Genomic DNA, 16,595 nt, shown 5'->3' with positions numbered 1-16,595 from the left:
ATCATTCCTGTGTACAGATTTACCATATCTATCTAGGCTGGACAATGTTGTATTCCAATCACCTGATACAATTATATTCTCATAAGAACTAATATATTGATTGAGGAATGTAAAAAACTCACACCTTTCCTTAATAGAATTATTTGCCTAAATATTTAACAAGTTATAAATACAACCTTCATGTTCAAATTGGACATGTAAAAACCCACCCATATCATCTTTGACAATTACTTTAACTTAATTGTTAACATTTTGTTCACAAGAATAGCAACCCCTTGCCTTTTAGTACTACTATTAGAATATAAAACACAACCATCATAAATTCTATCAAAATTCAAAATGAAATCATCATCCCAGAACATTTCTTGCAGTAACAAGAAATCAATCTTATTGTTATCAATGATTGATACATATTTCTTAAATTTATTGATATCTTTCAATCCATTACAAATGTTGCTTACTAATTGCACCATTGCAAACATATAAATTAGAAGTACAGAATTATAGACCTCCATTTTCGATATCTTTTTGTTTGAATTATCTCTCACAGCATTACTGACATTTGAATAAAACTTCATCTTGTTTCTTTTCTTCTTTCCTTGAGATGGACCAGTTCCAGATTAACCAGACAAACTATCCATTGACATTTGAGAGGCATCCAAACCAGTGTCATTTCTATTGAAAGGGATGTCTGTGTCCATATCATCACTTTCTATATCAATACATTTACCATCATTTTTACAAAGGTAATTTCTTCATCAGAGTCACACGATTTTGTTACTTCATCTCTCTGCCTTTACTGTTCTTTGTTCTCTACACCTAACTCGTCTTTTCTTGAAGACCCTTCATCTAAGCCCTTTGTTAACTGGATGTTAACATCATCACAAGCCGTAGCCCCGTGATCTTTTTCTGAGGTCTCGAAGACCACATTTGGTTTTTCCGTTATATCATTCCTTTCACTGTTGGCCACGAAAACCACATTTTCCACATCTGAAGTCCCGAGGACTCCATTTTCTAATTCTGTAGTCCCGAGGACTACATTTTCATCACCTGCAGTGGCCCCTAAGGCCTGTTTATCATTTTGCATTGTGGCCCCGAAGACCACATTATCAGCCTCTTTGACATCAGTGACCAACATGTCACTATTATCCTTGACTTCCGTTACAACAGAAAATTCTTTCATATTTCTATCTTCTTCATCCTCTTTTGTCGCCTCCCCTTCTACATGTCGCACCTGTACATCCATTCAACTTTCTGTTTCTTTTACTTCGTCATCTGTATTGTCCTTAGTATCTGCCTTTTTACAGATACATCCGTCTAGTATCATACCACAATCAACAACCATGCATCTACAGTCACTCTTCTTTTTGTCACATGTAAAGCATGGACATTCACATGGCTCCCTGTAACAATAACTACATTTCCTATCTTTTTGTAAAAGCAAGCTTTCAATCGATTTCCACACTTCTAACATGGTGGTTCCGTACATTCTTTTCGTTTGAATCCTTGTTTATCACAGCCATCGCAAATAAGTTGTGGACATTGTCTATATTTATTGCCTGGAGATCCACAAAAATTACATAGCTGTATCTGATGATCATGTTTCACTCAAAAACTTCTCATCCCCATCCCCGTTTCAAACTTTATTGACCAAGGCAGGGATTTCAAATTAGGCGAAATTGTACTTGAACATAACGAGTTCCATCAGCAACGCCAGTTCCGGGATAAACATGCCTATATACTTGTGACAATGGCTTACAGTTTCTTTCTCTCAAAACATTCAGTATTGATTCATCGTTAATATGCGCAGGTAAATGAATGAAAGAAAAAATGACTGTATTTTGAAAGAGAAAATAACAGTCATCAAAATGCCCATCAACATTAAATCCTTTTGTCAAAATATTTGTATTTTCCTCAGAGTCCATCGTTATAGTATAAGCACCCTCTAAATCACCAGGCACAACTGCCAAAACAGTATTCACTCCACAAACTTCTTCAGCAACTTGTGTAATTTTTTAAGCTTCCTTCGCAATATTCACAAAATTTACTGCACATTCTTTCTTGTAAATTTTCCTTGAATTCGTACACTTTTTCTATCTTTCTTCTCTTATTCCTCCATCATGCTTTCGTGAATAATTTTTCCTATTTTCAGACCTTTCCGGTGTTTTGTTTTCGGAACTCATTTTCGGTTCTACGATGAAACAACAAGAAACAAATCAAACCCACCTTTCAAAACAAATCAAACGCACCATTCCCCCTTTTTCCAATGCTTAAAAAGCAGGAAAAGGGGTACAACACGCGCCTATACGGATAAAAATCTATCAATCCAGTTCAATTAAAGTAAAGAACACACAAATAAATGTATATAATCACACAAAAAAAAAAAAAAAAAAACAGTGAACTCACCGAAATAGCATATTTAACCAGAGTGGCAAAATGTAAACATCCTGCTAGGATATGTCCGAAACCCGAACTCTCTACTCTATCGCCTTTTTTTTTTATTGTAAAAAACATTTTATTCATTAATATTTACAAGTTTGTGTTGAACCGGACAATACCCGGTTTTACAAATTCAACGAATCACAATAATTAGGCAAGAACATTTTCCTTTCATTCATATGATAAAAATCAAAAATGAAACACAAGTGAATCCATCTCTAGTCGTAAGAGTGGATTTCTATTAAGAAAATATTTATAAAACAGGTTCATTTTGTTTTTCATTCTATAAAAAGCAAAAGCATATTCAATGTATCTGTGAATTGTATATTTGAAAAAAACGGACTGATTCGATATTTTTTGTTTTCAAACACTTTCAAATTACGTGATTTATAAATGACAAGTCTAGCTACACAAATCATGTAGTTCAAAAAGTATGTATTTATAAGCTTTGAAGTATTCAAATAACCTAGTAGGATAAGTTGTTCGTAGTCTACAGAGTTCACAATATTTGCAGGACAATTCCTAATGTCAAATAATAAATCCTTTAAATAGTTGTGAAGTGGTGTCTGAAATGAACACGTGACCCACAGGTGAGACAAGTCTTCCGTTGATTGATTACAGGCCTTGCATATCTCATTATCTACAGTACCTATTTTATTTAATTTTTCAAGGGTAAATGTAGAGCGATGTATCATGCAATTGTACTAACATCGGCAATCAGGCGTTAACGTTTCTTGATTGACAAGCGAGTATAAGCGTGTAAGTTCTAGTTCAGAATGAAACTCCCCCACTTCTTCTCGGCCGTAGGATGTTCTCACGATAAAGATAAAATGACTGAATAGAAATTCTTAGTTGTACATGTATTGAAGAAAATTTCTTTGTCATTTTCGTCGATAATTATGAGTATCGGCGTTTTGTCACCCTGGGGATTATTTACAGTTTTTACATGTTTGTGCCATTCTAAAGGAATCGAAACGAGAATCTTTTGTAAAGATAACGCTATGTGTTCGGAATTCTCATCTGGATTGGATTATGTAATAGGATTATTTCGATTATTCGGATTTAGAAAACCTGGTACCACTTCATAGGATATGTGCTTTACTAGAAACAAGCCTGCATCTATGAAATTTTGAAAGAGGAGAATTTCATTGTTATACTTGATCTCAGGATTACAAAAAATTGGAGTATTATAAATCTGGTGTGGTTCCATTTTGAAGCTGATTTTATGTTTGATTCTGTAGAATGATTCCATCATTTCTTGATAAAATACCGGAAGTTGAAGCTGGCTGTTATTTAAAACCAAATAGACAATATTTTCGGCAACATCAAGATTATTGATATTTGTTATGAAATAGCTAAATGCACTCTTCCAAAGAGCAGTGCAATTAGGGTCTAAATATTTATTAAGAAATTTTAATCTAAATGCTTGCATTTTTAAGTAAATATCTGGTATGTTTAAACCACCATTAGCCTTTGCACCTATAATTGACTGATATTTAATTAGAGGTGATTTCCCTTTCCATAAAAATTTTAAAACTGCTGACCGGAGTTCAACTTTAATAATTTCAGGCAGGGGACAAACTGTTAGCGTATAATATAAACGCGACATGATCAAAGTAGAGACGACAGTTGCGCGACCGTGGAGGGTTAGCTGACGCTTGTTCCAAAGGGAGAGAATGAACTTAATTGTTTGAATTTTGTCTCTCCAATAAAGATATTCACAAGAATCTTTATCTTTACCAACGTAAATTCCTAAAACTTTTGTAACATTTTCACTTCGTTTAAGTTTTAGATTATACAATTCTTGATCCGATATTTTTCCGGCTCCAAGACACACAATTTCTGATTTATCTTTATTAATTTTAGCACCTGAAGCCTGACTGTATAAGTCAAGGACCTCAAACACTTCACCTGTAGACTCTTTATCGGAAATAAATATATTAGTATCATCGGCATGTTGAAAAACTTTACCCTCTTTCTCTGAATTGTGAATTTTAACACGTACAATGTTTTTGTTTTTAATTATAGCCTGTCCGAGAGGTTCAGCAGCTGAGACATACAGGAGAGCAGAAACGGGACACCCTGCTTAATTGAGTTTCTAATTTTTACGTATTTAGTTTGGAATCCGTTGCATTTAATACTGCCGCTTACGTCATTATAAAAGATTTTTATCCAACGAATAAAATTTGGCCCGAATCCGAATTTTTCCAAAGCAAGATAGAGATATTCGTGATCGACTCGATCGAATGCTTTTTCTTGATCAACCTTAATCAAATTACGCAAAACATGTCTGTGTTTCGGAGATAGCGCTAGGCAGAACGAGTTTTAGGCGATTCGACATAACTCTTGCCAGAATTTTGTAATCGACGCATAGTAATGAAGTTGGACGAAAATTTTTAAGATTATTTTTATCTCCTTTATTTTTGTAAACAAGATTTATCACACCATGGCGCATAGATCTAGAAAGGATTTGTTCATTTTCTATAACTTTAAAATCTTCATAAAAATTTCACCGAATAAATCGAAAAATTTGCAAAAAAACTAAACTGTTAAACCGCAAGGACCAGGTGACTTATTTTCAGCCATTCCGAATAAGGCCGAACGAATCTCGTCTAGGGTTACCTCAGATTCCAATATTTGCATATTTTCTTCTGTAATTTTTTTGGAAATATAGTCAAGTATCTCCGCTGCCTTATCCATATTAATTTCAGTACAAGAGTACACGTTTTTATAAAATCTGTGGATTTTGTTCAAAATGTCGTCGGTGTTTGTGAGTAAGTTACCGTCGGAAGTTTTGAGTTGTTTTTATACAGTTATTGTTTTGCCTAAACTTTTCTAATTCAAGAAAATACTTAGAGTTTCGATCGCTTTCGATCGCCCAATGGGCTTTGGACCTGAGAATGGCACCTTTACCTTTGTTTGTTTGTTTGGGGTTTAACGTCCGAGCAGCAATATTTCAGCTATATTCAGACGATTAACATGAAATGGATGATAAAATGAACATGAAATGATTAAATGAAAAAGGGACGGGACACAAGGACAATGGGGTCGACAAATTTTGATTGCCACTGGAAATAGGGAGGGATGGGTAGGGTCGGGCAATTTGGCCTCCTGTGGCGGAGCCCTATGGTTCCTACTCCGGGAGAATGCCACAGTAGGTTTCTTTAACGTGCGAGGAACGTGGCATCTTTCCCAACACGGTGCACCACTATGGTTTGCGGTCAGGTTTTCTGTATTATAGCCTGAAAACCCCAGCATGTAACACGCCAGGGGTACCCCATTCCACCACGTGGGGCACACATCCCAGTTGCTCTGTGGGCAGAGCGCCCTAGCCCCCGGCTAAGGTTCTGAGCACTATTTAGTCGCCTTTTACGACAAGCTTAGCGCTGCTGCGGGCCTATTCTTTTAACACCCGGACCTGCACGGGTCGCACCTTTACAAATATCATGTTCATACTCTTTAAGTTCCATTTTGGTTTCTTCAAACTTAGTAACATTAAAATGTATATTACTTGTCGCTTGGATGGACATTTTCTTCATATTCACGCTGTAGTTTAAAATATTCTGACCTTTCTGCCTTTCTTTTATTCGTAGCAAAAAGGTTTTGAAATTTGCTTAATTTTGAATTTTAAATCATCATACCACACCAGAGGTTCATTATTATATAAGTGACATTTTCTTTCGTTTTCGATTAAAGTACGATTTTTTTCAGTGAACATAACGTCTTCTAGTAACATGTTGTTGAAAATCCAAAGGCCGGGGCCACGCTCTACATCTACAAAGTCGACACGCATCACGACGGCGGAGTGGTCGCTAAACGTATTGTGTTTGTAATAAACAGTTTTGACAACTTGCGACAAAACTCTAGAAATAAAAATGAAATCTATACGGCTTTGGCATGATTTACCACTAATAACTCTGCGCCACGAGTAACAACGGTCTGAACGGTTTCTAGCTCTCCAAATATCATAAATATCACGGGTCTCGCATAATTGTACTAAACATTTAAAAGCATTATCTTCTATGTGAACTGACCTTTCTGGGCGGTCGAGTTTAGATAATGAATTGTTGAAATCTCCGAGTAAATGGTATTTTCTGACATGGGGATATTTTTTGATATTTTCTAAAAAAAAGTCAACCTTTTCTTTCACGATATTTGGGGCATAACAAGTTATTATATCCAATTCTCTATCATCAACTTTTAACTTGATATGTAGATACCTGCCGTCAAAACTATTTACATAAGAAACATTATCTTTTAATCTATTTGAAATTAAAAATCCAACACCTTGCCTATGGGGTTCAGTACATTCGGCATACATTTTGCCATTCCATAATTTACTTAAATTATTTTGAACGGACTCGTCCCAAAAAGTTTCTTGAATAGCAATAATATCAAACTTATTCTCTTCACAATAACAGTTTGTTATTAATGAAAATTTATGTTAAATTAAATATTAAATAACTAAACAGTTCAAATTTATGCAAATCTCTAAGACCATTGACATTAATTGATATAATATTAACCATCGTAATAAGGAGAAAGGCTACTAAAGGGTTTAGGACGATGAAGGTGGAGTCTTAACAGGAAAGTTTGTGTCTAGGATTTTGTTTCAACTTCTTAATGTCCTCAGCAGTAAGTGAAGGACCTGTTACCATCTTTCTTCTTCGAATATGGCCTGACCCCATTTTACAATTTTTCTTAAGGTTTTCACACTCTTCATCAGACTTATCTTTCTCAAGTTCTAGGACAGACTCGGAGTCATTTTGGTCTTTATCATCAGACTTACATGCAAAATCTGTAGTAAAAAGAGGAATAACAGAATCCGAGGCTGTCCCTTGATGCCCGAGAAACCCAGACCCCCCAAATTTATTACAAGTATCAATATTACCAACACTGTCAGTGTCCATATTTGAAACTGGTTCTTTCATAATGTTCTTTAGATTCACACAATTGTCTGTTTCAATATCTGAAATGTCCTCAATGTCAAGTGTATCATCGTTGTCCTGCACATCACCGCTACCAGTGTCGACTGTATCATCATTAGCTGTCATCAAAGTTGCCTCCTCTGTATTATCATCCGAGGTCGTATCTCCGCCTTTCGTCTGCCATAGCTCTGCCTCATCAATCTCGACTTCTGGCCGTGAATGTTCCCCCCAAGGGGTACAGTGACACTTGTGGGGGTATTTGTTGCAGGTTTTACACGGTGGCGTGTTACACATCTTTGCTAGGTGACCAGTTCTATAACACTTAAAGCATCGGTTTTCTGGGCAGTTGGCGTAGACGTGACCACTTTCATAACACTTCGTGCATACCTTTTTCTGGTTGTCATGTACAACTCGGATATATTCGAAAGAGTTTATGCCAGTTGAGAACTTCATTGAATATGGTAAGCTCTGTATTTCATCAGGGAATTTGACTACTGCGAAACGTGTACCATCTGCCACCGAGGTGCCAGGGTACATCCTGCGTTTCAGAGAAGTAACAAGTTCTAAGCCTGCATCTGTTAGCTTTTTAGTAATTTCTTCATCAGTTACATAATATGAAACATTCAAAAAACTTACCAGCTTCTCTTTTGAGAAAATGGCATTTGGTTTAAACGTATTGTTCTTGATTTTAAATCCAGTGTCACAGATAAGTTCCAAGGCATCGTAATCCAACAAAGTAATTTCATATCCGTTTCCACTTTTCGGTACACACGCAGCAACTGTTCCTTCTCCGACTGCTTCTTCAACACTTTTAATAACAGCACCGGCTAATACAGATTTGTTGTCTCCAACATCAACAAACACAGTAAGTTCTTTCAGGGTTTTTCGACCTCCCCTCCCACCCGACATGGTGGAGGGAGGAAACACAGTTCAGGTTGATAAAAAGCACAAATACTTATTTAATATCACAGTTAAGGTTAATAATCCAATAAAAGAATATCCACATGTGCGGATGACTCGTAAAAACGAGAAAAACTTTTCGATTTTTCACCCAGCTCAGAAAACGTGGCTGTCGTCTCAAACCTGAAACCGGAAGTCCAAATATAGGCGTCGTCGACAGGATTCGAACCTGTGCGGGGAGACCCCAATAGATTTCTAGTCTATCGCCTTTTTTTTTTTTATTTTGATAAAATTTTATTCAAATAAATACATTCATAAAAGAATTATTGGGCTAGTCTCCCATTAATTCATATTATCACAGTGTTGGTTAGAATTGTAACAATTATTAACAACAGATCTCAATTAAAACTCAATATGTACTTCATCATTACTTATCCTTAATACAGGATTTTTGTTTAAATAATACTTTTCAAATAAATACATGCACTTCTTCTGTTTATAATACAAGTATGCATAACTCACATGTTTTTGCAGAACATTTTTAAAATATGGCACTATGTCTATCAAATGATCATCCTTCATAGAGATATTTCTCCTCTTTACTACACAGAATCTTCTAGCACATAAAACTGTATTTACAAAGTATAAGTTTATATTTTTATCCTTCTTGACTAGACCAAAGTAACATATATAATTGAAATCTAGAGTATTGACAAAGCTAGTAGAACTATTACACATAATGTTATGTAAGAAATCTTTAAAAAAGTCATTGAACTGAGTCAAACATCTACACACAATGATCAAGTGCTCCAAGTCTTCATGCACATCTTTGCAAACTGGACAAATAGAATCAACAGTAATTTGGCATTTCATCAGTCTCTCCTTAGTGAAGAAAACTCTATGGAAAATTTTGAATGATGACTCAATCCAATCACTTTGTAAAAATGAAAAGTTCAAAACTTTTTGTACTTTTTGAACATCAAAATCTGGAAATATTTCACACCAGTATTTTATAGAATTAGGTTCTCTTGTTAATGTCTTTAACAGTATATCATAAAATGATCTTGTTGTATTAGGTAAAGCATACTTTCTACCATTAACGCTGTAAATTATATTTAAAACAGTTGCTTTACAAGTGTTTGCATTTTCTTCAACTAAAACTACATAATCTTGTGGAATACATTGCTTAATACATTTCACTACTTTAATAATTTTATCAACGGAAACATCAGGGAACTTTTGAGATACAATATCTTGAATATAAGTGTCCTTCATAAAACCTTTCTTGCATTCATAAGCTAAGTCCTTAATCTTGACAATACCTGCTTCTATAAATGTTCTCATATATAACATACTATCACCATTCACAATCATTGGATTACAGAAGAGGGGAATATCAAAAACGTTAGTCACATTAATTTCTATTTCCATACAATGACGTATCTTCCCCCATGCATACAACATACATTTATAAAAATCAGGCAAACATCCTAATTGTCTATGAGTAAAATCGCAATGCAATATTTCAACACCAAGATTCATTCCTTGTACTTTAGAAAAGAAATAAAGACATGTAACTTTCCAAACAGCATTATAATCCATATCTAATAGCCTACTTAAAAACTTTAGTCTAAATGCATACATTTTATGAAAAACCCCTAACGACACCACTACCATTGGTATACCGAAAGTGACTGATAATGTTAACATATGGTTCCAACTGTATTCCGGGCAGACATATATTGGAACTGGAGTCCGTGGTACACTCAGAGACATTCATCACGATATGTATGTTGTGTTGGTTTAGGTACTTAATTAATATTCAATCGAGTAATCGTCAGACAGTCATCAGAACTTTGCTCAAATACTTTAATTTATTGTAGTACACGTAGTCAATGGTAATGTATAAAAAACGACATCGTCATTTGTACCATATCGAAAATAGAAAATGGAAATGGATGTCATCTCGCGTAAAACAACCTCTGTTGATGTAAAATATGTACATATACCTTTATTGACTATCGTATTGACAACGACTCCGTGGCGCAACGGTAGCGCGTCTGACTCCAGATCAGAAGGTTGCGTGTTCGAATCACGTCGGGGTCATATGTTGTTTTTGACACTTGATATAGAATTTTTTTTTTTATGTTTTCCTTTAAGTTTTGATTAGGACAATGCATACTACTTAGGAAATGTTTCAAACAAAATAAAACAATTTACTGCAAAAAGATGTCACCACATTATGAGAGACCCGTTTTAAACAAACATGCAAAACGCAAGACTGTAACTTATACATTCTGCATTTGAATACAATAAACGCTACTTAATACCATTGATGACATCTTTACCCGATTACGAAGACAGAAATAAATATTGATTTCAAACACACAAAAATATAGGCGTCGTCGACAGGATTCGAACCTGTGCGGGGAGACCCCAATAGATTTCTAGTCTATCGCCTTAACCACTCGGCCACGACGACTTACACTAGTCGTGGAATAATTATGCTTATATACCTGTCCGTACCCCTAACGACCCCACTACCATTGGTATACCGAAAGTGACTGATAATGTTAACATATGGTTCCAACTGTATTCCGGGCAGACATATATTGGAACTGGAGTCCGTGGTACACTCAGAGACATTCATCACGATATGTATGTTGTGTTGGTTTAGGTACTTAATTAATATTCAATCGAGTAATCGTCAGACAGTCATCAGAACTTTGCTCAAATACTTTAATTTATTGTAGTACACGTAGTCAATTGTAATGTATAAAAAAACGACATCGTCATTTGTACCATATCGAAAATAGAAAATGGAAATGGATGTCATCTCGCGTAAAACAACCTCTGTTGATGTAAAATATGTACATATACCTTTATTGACTATCGTATTGACAACGACTCCGTGGCGCAACGGTAGCGCGTCTGACTCCAGATCAGAAGGTTGCGTGTTCGAATCACGTCGGGGTCATATGTTGTTTTTGACACTTGATATAGAATTTTTTTTTTTATGTTTTCCTTTAAGTTTTGATTAGGACAATGCATACTACTTAGGAAATGTTTCAAACAAAATAAAACAATTTACTGCAAAAAGATGTCACCACATTATGAGAGACCCGTTTTAAACAAACATGCAAAACGCAAGACTGTAACTTATACATTCTGCATTTGAATACAATAAACGCTACTTAATACCATTGATGACATCTTTACCCGATTACGAAGACAGAAATAAATATTGATTTCAAACACACAAAAATATAGGCGTCGTCGACAGGATTCGAACCTGTGCGGGGAGACCCCAATAGATTTCTAGTCTATCGCCTTAACCACTCGGCCACGACGACTTACACTAGTCGTGGAATAATTATGCTTATATACCTGTCCGTACCCCTAACGACCCCACTACCATTGGTATACCGAAAGTGACTGATAATGTTAACATATGGTTCCAACTGTATTCCGGGCAGACATATATTGGAACTGGAGTCCGTGGTACACTCAGAGACATTCATCACGATATGTATGTTGTGTTGGTTTAGGTACTTAATTAATATTCAATCGAGTAATCGTCAGACAGTCATCAGAACTTTGCTCAAATACTTTAATTTATTGTAGTACACGTAGTCAATGGTAATGTATAAAAAACGACATCGTCATTTGTACCATATCGAAAATAGAAAATGGAAATGGATGTCATCTCGCGTAAAACAACCTCTGTTGATGTAAAATATGTACATATACCTTTATTGACTATCGTATTGACAACGACTCCGTGGCGCAACGGTAGCGCGTCTGACTCCAGATCAGAAGGTTGCGTGTTCGAATCACGTCGGGGTCATATATTGTTTTTGACACTTGATATAGAATTTTTTTTTTATGTTTTCCTTTAAGTTTTGATTAGGACAATGCATACTACTTAGGAAATGTTTCAAACAAAACAAAACAATTTACTGCAAAAAGATGTCACCACATTATGAGAGACCCGTTTTATACAAACATGCAAAACGCAAGACTGTAACTTATACATTCTGCATTTGAATACAATAAACGCTACTTAATACCATTGATGACATCTTTACCCGATTACGAAGACAGAAATAAATATTGATTTCAAACACACAAAAATATAGGCGTCGTCGACAGGATTCGAACCTGTGCGGGGAGACCCCAATAGATTTCTAGTCTATCGCCTTAACCACTCGGCCACGACGACTTACACTAGTCGTGGAATAATTATGCTTATATACCTGTCCGTACCCCTAACGACCCCACTACCATTGGTATACCGAAAGTGACTGATAATGTTAACATATGGTTCCAACTGTATTCCGGGCAGACATATATTGGAACTGGAGTCCGTGGTACACTCAGAGACATTCATCACGATATGTATGTTGTGTTGGTTTAGGTACTTAATTAATATTCAATCGAGTAATCGTCAGACAGTCATCAGAACTTTGCTCAAATACTTTAATTTATTGTAGTACACGTAGTCAATGGTAATGTATAAAAAAACGACATCGTCATTTGTACCATATCGAAAATAGAAAATGGAAATGGATGTCATCTCGCGTAAAACAACCTCTGTTGATGTAAAATATGTACATATACCTTTATTGACTATCGTATTGACAACGACTCCGTGGCGCAACGGTAGCGCGTCTGACTCCAGATCAGAAGGTTGCGTGTTCGAATCACGTCGGGGTCATATATTGTTTTTGACACTTGATATAGAATTTTTTTTTATGTTTTCCTTTAAGTTTTGATTAGGACAATGCATACTACTTAGGAAATGTTTCAAACAAAACAAAACAATTTACTGCAAAAAGATGTCACCACATTATGAGAGACCCGTTTTATACAAACATGCAAAACGCAAGACTGTAACTTATACATTCTGCATTTGAATACAATAAACGCTACTTAATACCATTGATGACATCTTTACCCGATTACGAAGACAGAAATAAATATTGATTTCAAACACACAAAAATATAGGCGTCGTCGACAGGATTCGAACCTGTGCGGGGAGACCCCAATAGATTTCTAGTCTATCGCCTTTTTTTTTTTATCTTTATTGAATAAAACAATGCTATATAACAATGCAAATCACAATGTCTATAAAATCATAATATTATACAATTGAAGACTATACAATTTATCACAGTTTGAATAACAACACATCTTCTTCTAACATCACAATGGGATTGTCTCTCAAGAACTTTTTATGAAAGACTGAAAGTCTGTAGATTTACAATACATATAAAAATAACCAATGTAATGTCTCAGTGTGTATTTGAAATATGCAATTAGGTTAATACTTCGTGTACCATTTTTGAACATTTGTCTTTGTTTCATTATACACAGTCTTCCAATAGACAGCAAAAAATTAACAAAGTGAACATTTACACCCTTTACACTGGATGATACACCCAACAAAAATAACGTCATATAAGTATGTTCCTGTATTAAGTTCACCTCTGATTGTACAAATAGTGTCTCTAAAATATCAAATACGAAATCATGAAAGTTAACAAGTATGTCACATGTTAGAAAAATATGAAATAAAGTTTCCTCTTCACAGTCACAGTTTTGACACACATTGCTGTCTATTATTCCTATTTTACATAGTTTAACATTAGTAAAAATCTTATTGTGACATAACTTGAAATCTAGATCAATACATTCAGATGGTTTCTAGAAACTATGTATCTGTTTCCAAACAAAACAGAAATCACTTTCATGAATATCACATTGTTCACACCAAAATTCATAACATTTAGGTTTAATAAAACACTTTTGTAACAGTAACGTATAAAATCTTTTTGTTTTACACAACGACATGTCACATACTTTATTGTCAAACTGAACATAGAATTGAGACAATTCATCATTTTTCACATTACATTTTGTCAAAACAACTTCTTTCCACTCGACAGGAATGTGATTCAATAATAACATATACAATTTTCTGACAATGTTAAAAGTAACATCTATTTCTTTTTCTCTCATCATATCAAAAATTGCATGAACTGGCAAAAATCCAGGTATAGCTTCATATGAAATATCTTTAATTTGAACAATACCAGCTTTTATGAAATAAAGTCTGGCGCCTTATTTTTTTTTTATCTTTATTGAATAAAACTATACGAAATAACAATACAAATCAGAATATCTATAAAATCATCATGTTACAGAACTTAAGAATATACAATTTATCACAGTTTGAATAACAGCACATCTTCCTCTAACATCACAGTTGGATTATCTTTCAAAAACTTCTTTTCAAAGACTGTTAGTCTGTTTGTAAATTTACAATAGAAATAAAAATAACTAATATAATGTTTCAGTGTGTATTTGAAATATGTTATTAGGTTAATACCTCTTGTGCCATTTTTGAACATTTGTCTTTGCTTCATTATACAGAGTCTTCCAATAGACAACAAAAAATTAACATAATGAATATTAACACCTTTCACATTAGATGATAAACCCAGCATAAATATCCTCATGTAAGTATAGTTATGTATCAAATTTTCCTCTGATTTTACAAATAGTGTCTCTAAAATATCAAACATAAAATCATGAAATTTAACAAGTAACTCACATGTCAAAAAAATATGAAATAAAGTTTCCTTCTCACAGTCACAATTTTGACAGGTGCTACTGTCTATTACTCCAATCTTACAAAGTTTAACATTAGTAAAAATCCTGTTGTGACACAATTTGTAGTCTAGATCAATACATTCAGATGGTTTCCAAAAATTATGTACTTGTTTCCACACAAAACGGAAATCACTTTCATGAATACCATATTTTTCATACCAAAATTCATAACATTTAGGTTTAATAAAACACTTTTGTAATAGTAATGAATAAAACCTTTTTGTTGTACATAGCGTCATGTCACACACTTTACTGCCGAATTGAACATAAAATTGGGAGAGTTCTTCATTTTTCAAATGACAATTTGTCAAAACGACTTCTTTCCACTCAGCAGAAATATGATTCAATAATAACATATACAATTTCCTGACAATGTTAAAATTAACATCTATTTCTTTTTCTCTCATCATATCAAAAATTGCCTGAACTGGCAAAAATCCAGGTACAGCTTCATATGATATATCTTTAACTAGTACAATACCAGCTTTTATAAAACATTCCCATTCTTTACCAGATACGAACATCAAGCTATTATAAAACAGTGGTTGATTATAAACATCACAGTTTCCTATATTAAAAGTTACATCTTTTCTAATGCACTGCCATGCTTCCAACATTTCTCTGTACACATGCGGTAAACATAATAAATCATTTTTGTTTAAACGCAAAAATAAAACAGGCCTAGAAAGATTCATACAATGTACTCTTCTCAAAAAATAGCTGAAAGTACTTTTCCAAATACAATTGCACTCAGGGTTTAAAAATCTTCCTAAAAATTTCAATCTAAATGAACACAATTTTAAATAAATATCTTGAAAATTCAAGCCACCATCCTGTTTCATACCAATAATAGTTGCATATTGTATTAAATGAGATTTAGAATCCCACAAAAACTCAATACATATTTGCTTTAAATCTGTCAGTACATTTTCAGGTATTGGCGAAACAGCTAATAAATACCAAATTCTTGATACCAATAAAGAAGAAATTACAATATTTCTACCAGATAGAGTCAATTGTCTTTGTTTCCACATATTAACAATACTTCTTATTTTTCTGATCTTATCCTTCCAATTCATGTCATTACATACATCAATGTCTACACCAACATAAACGCCAAGAACTTGAATACATTTTTCACAAATTCTTAATCCAAGTACAGTCTTATCAACATCAGTCAAACTTCCTTTTCCAATACATAAAATTTCAGACTTACTTCTATTAATCTTAGAACCTGATGCTCTACTATATAAATTAAATACATCAAAAGTACATTCAATAGATTTTTTATCGCTCAAACATAAGGTAGTATCATCTGCATGTTGAAACAAAACTGCAGTTTCTTTACTGTAAGGTATACGTATTCCATTAATATTACAATGTTTCTTAATTGCCATTGACAGTGGTTCTGCTGATAAAACATACAACAAAGCACTGATAGGGCAACCTTGCCTAATACCATTTCGTATCTTAAAATATTTTGTTAAAAAACCGTTACACTTGACAGTACTTTGAATATCAGTGTAAAAAATCCTAATCCAATTAATAAATTTACATCCAAAACCAAAACATTCTAATACTCTAATGAGATAATCATGAGACACTCTGTCAAAAGCTTTCTCTTGATCAAATTTTAAAATATACCCTTCTAC

The 16,595-nt window shown here is 34.1% G+C and overlaps 7 non-coding genes across 7 annotated transcripts; 4 read left to right on the top strand and 3 right to left on the bottom strand.

The window, feature by feature from the left end:
• Window positions 1-10,301: 10,301 nt before the first annotated feature.
• Trnaw-cca (transfer RNA tryptophan (anticodon CCA)) lies at window positions 10,302-10,373 on the top strand. Its single transcript has one exon. It is a non-coding gene; the product is annotated as a tRNA-Trp (tRNA).
• A 294-nt stretch (window positions 10,374-10,667) lies between these two features.
• Window positions 10,668-10,749, bottom strand: Trnas-aga (transfer RNA serine (anticodon AGA)). Its single transcript has one exon. It is a non-coding gene; the product is annotated as a tRNA-Ser (tRNA).
• Window positions 10,750-11,172: 423 nt separating this feature from the next.
• Window positions 11,173-11,244, top strand: Trnaw-cca (transfer RNA tryptophan (anticodon CCA)). The gene has a single exon. It is a non-coding gene; the product is annotated as a tRNA-Trp (tRNA).
• Window positions 11,245-11,538: 294 nt separating this feature from the next.
• Window positions 11,539-11,620, bottom strand: Trnas-aga (transfer RNA serine (anticodon AGA)). The gene has a single exon. It is a non-coding gene; the product is annotated as a tRNA-Ser (tRNA).
• A 422-nt stretch (window positions 11,621-12,042) lies between these two features.
• Window positions 12,043-12,114, top strand: Trnaw-cca (transfer RNA tryptophan (anticodon CCA)). The gene has a single exon. It is a non-coding gene; the product is annotated as a tRNA-Trp (tRNA).
• A 293-nt stretch (window positions 12,115-12,407) lies between these two features.
• On the bottom strand, window positions 12,408-12,489 carry Trnas-aga (transfer RNA serine (anticodon AGA)). The gene has a single exon. It is a non-coding gene; the product is annotated as a tRNA-Ser (tRNA).
• Window positions 12,490-12,912: 423 nt separating this feature from the next.
• Trnaw-cca (transfer RNA tryptophan (anticodon CCA)) lies at window positions 12,913-12,984 on the top strand. Its single transcript has one exon. It is a non-coding gene; the product is annotated as a tRNA-Trp (tRNA).
• Window positions 12,985-16,595: the final 3,611 nt, after the last annotated feature.

The sequence above is a fragment of the Perna viridis genome, chromosome 14, assembly GCF_037379345.1.
Source record: "Perna viridis isolate PV_CMFRI_1.1 ecotype Kerala chromosome 14, ASM3737934v1, whole genome shotgun sequence".
Lineage (NCBI taxonomy): Eukaryota > Metazoa > Mollusca > Bivalvia > Mytilida > Mytilidae > Perna > Perna viridis.
The sequence above is the reverse complement of the archived record's forward strand: the minus strand, read 5'-3'. Positions and strand labels throughout refer to the sequence as shown.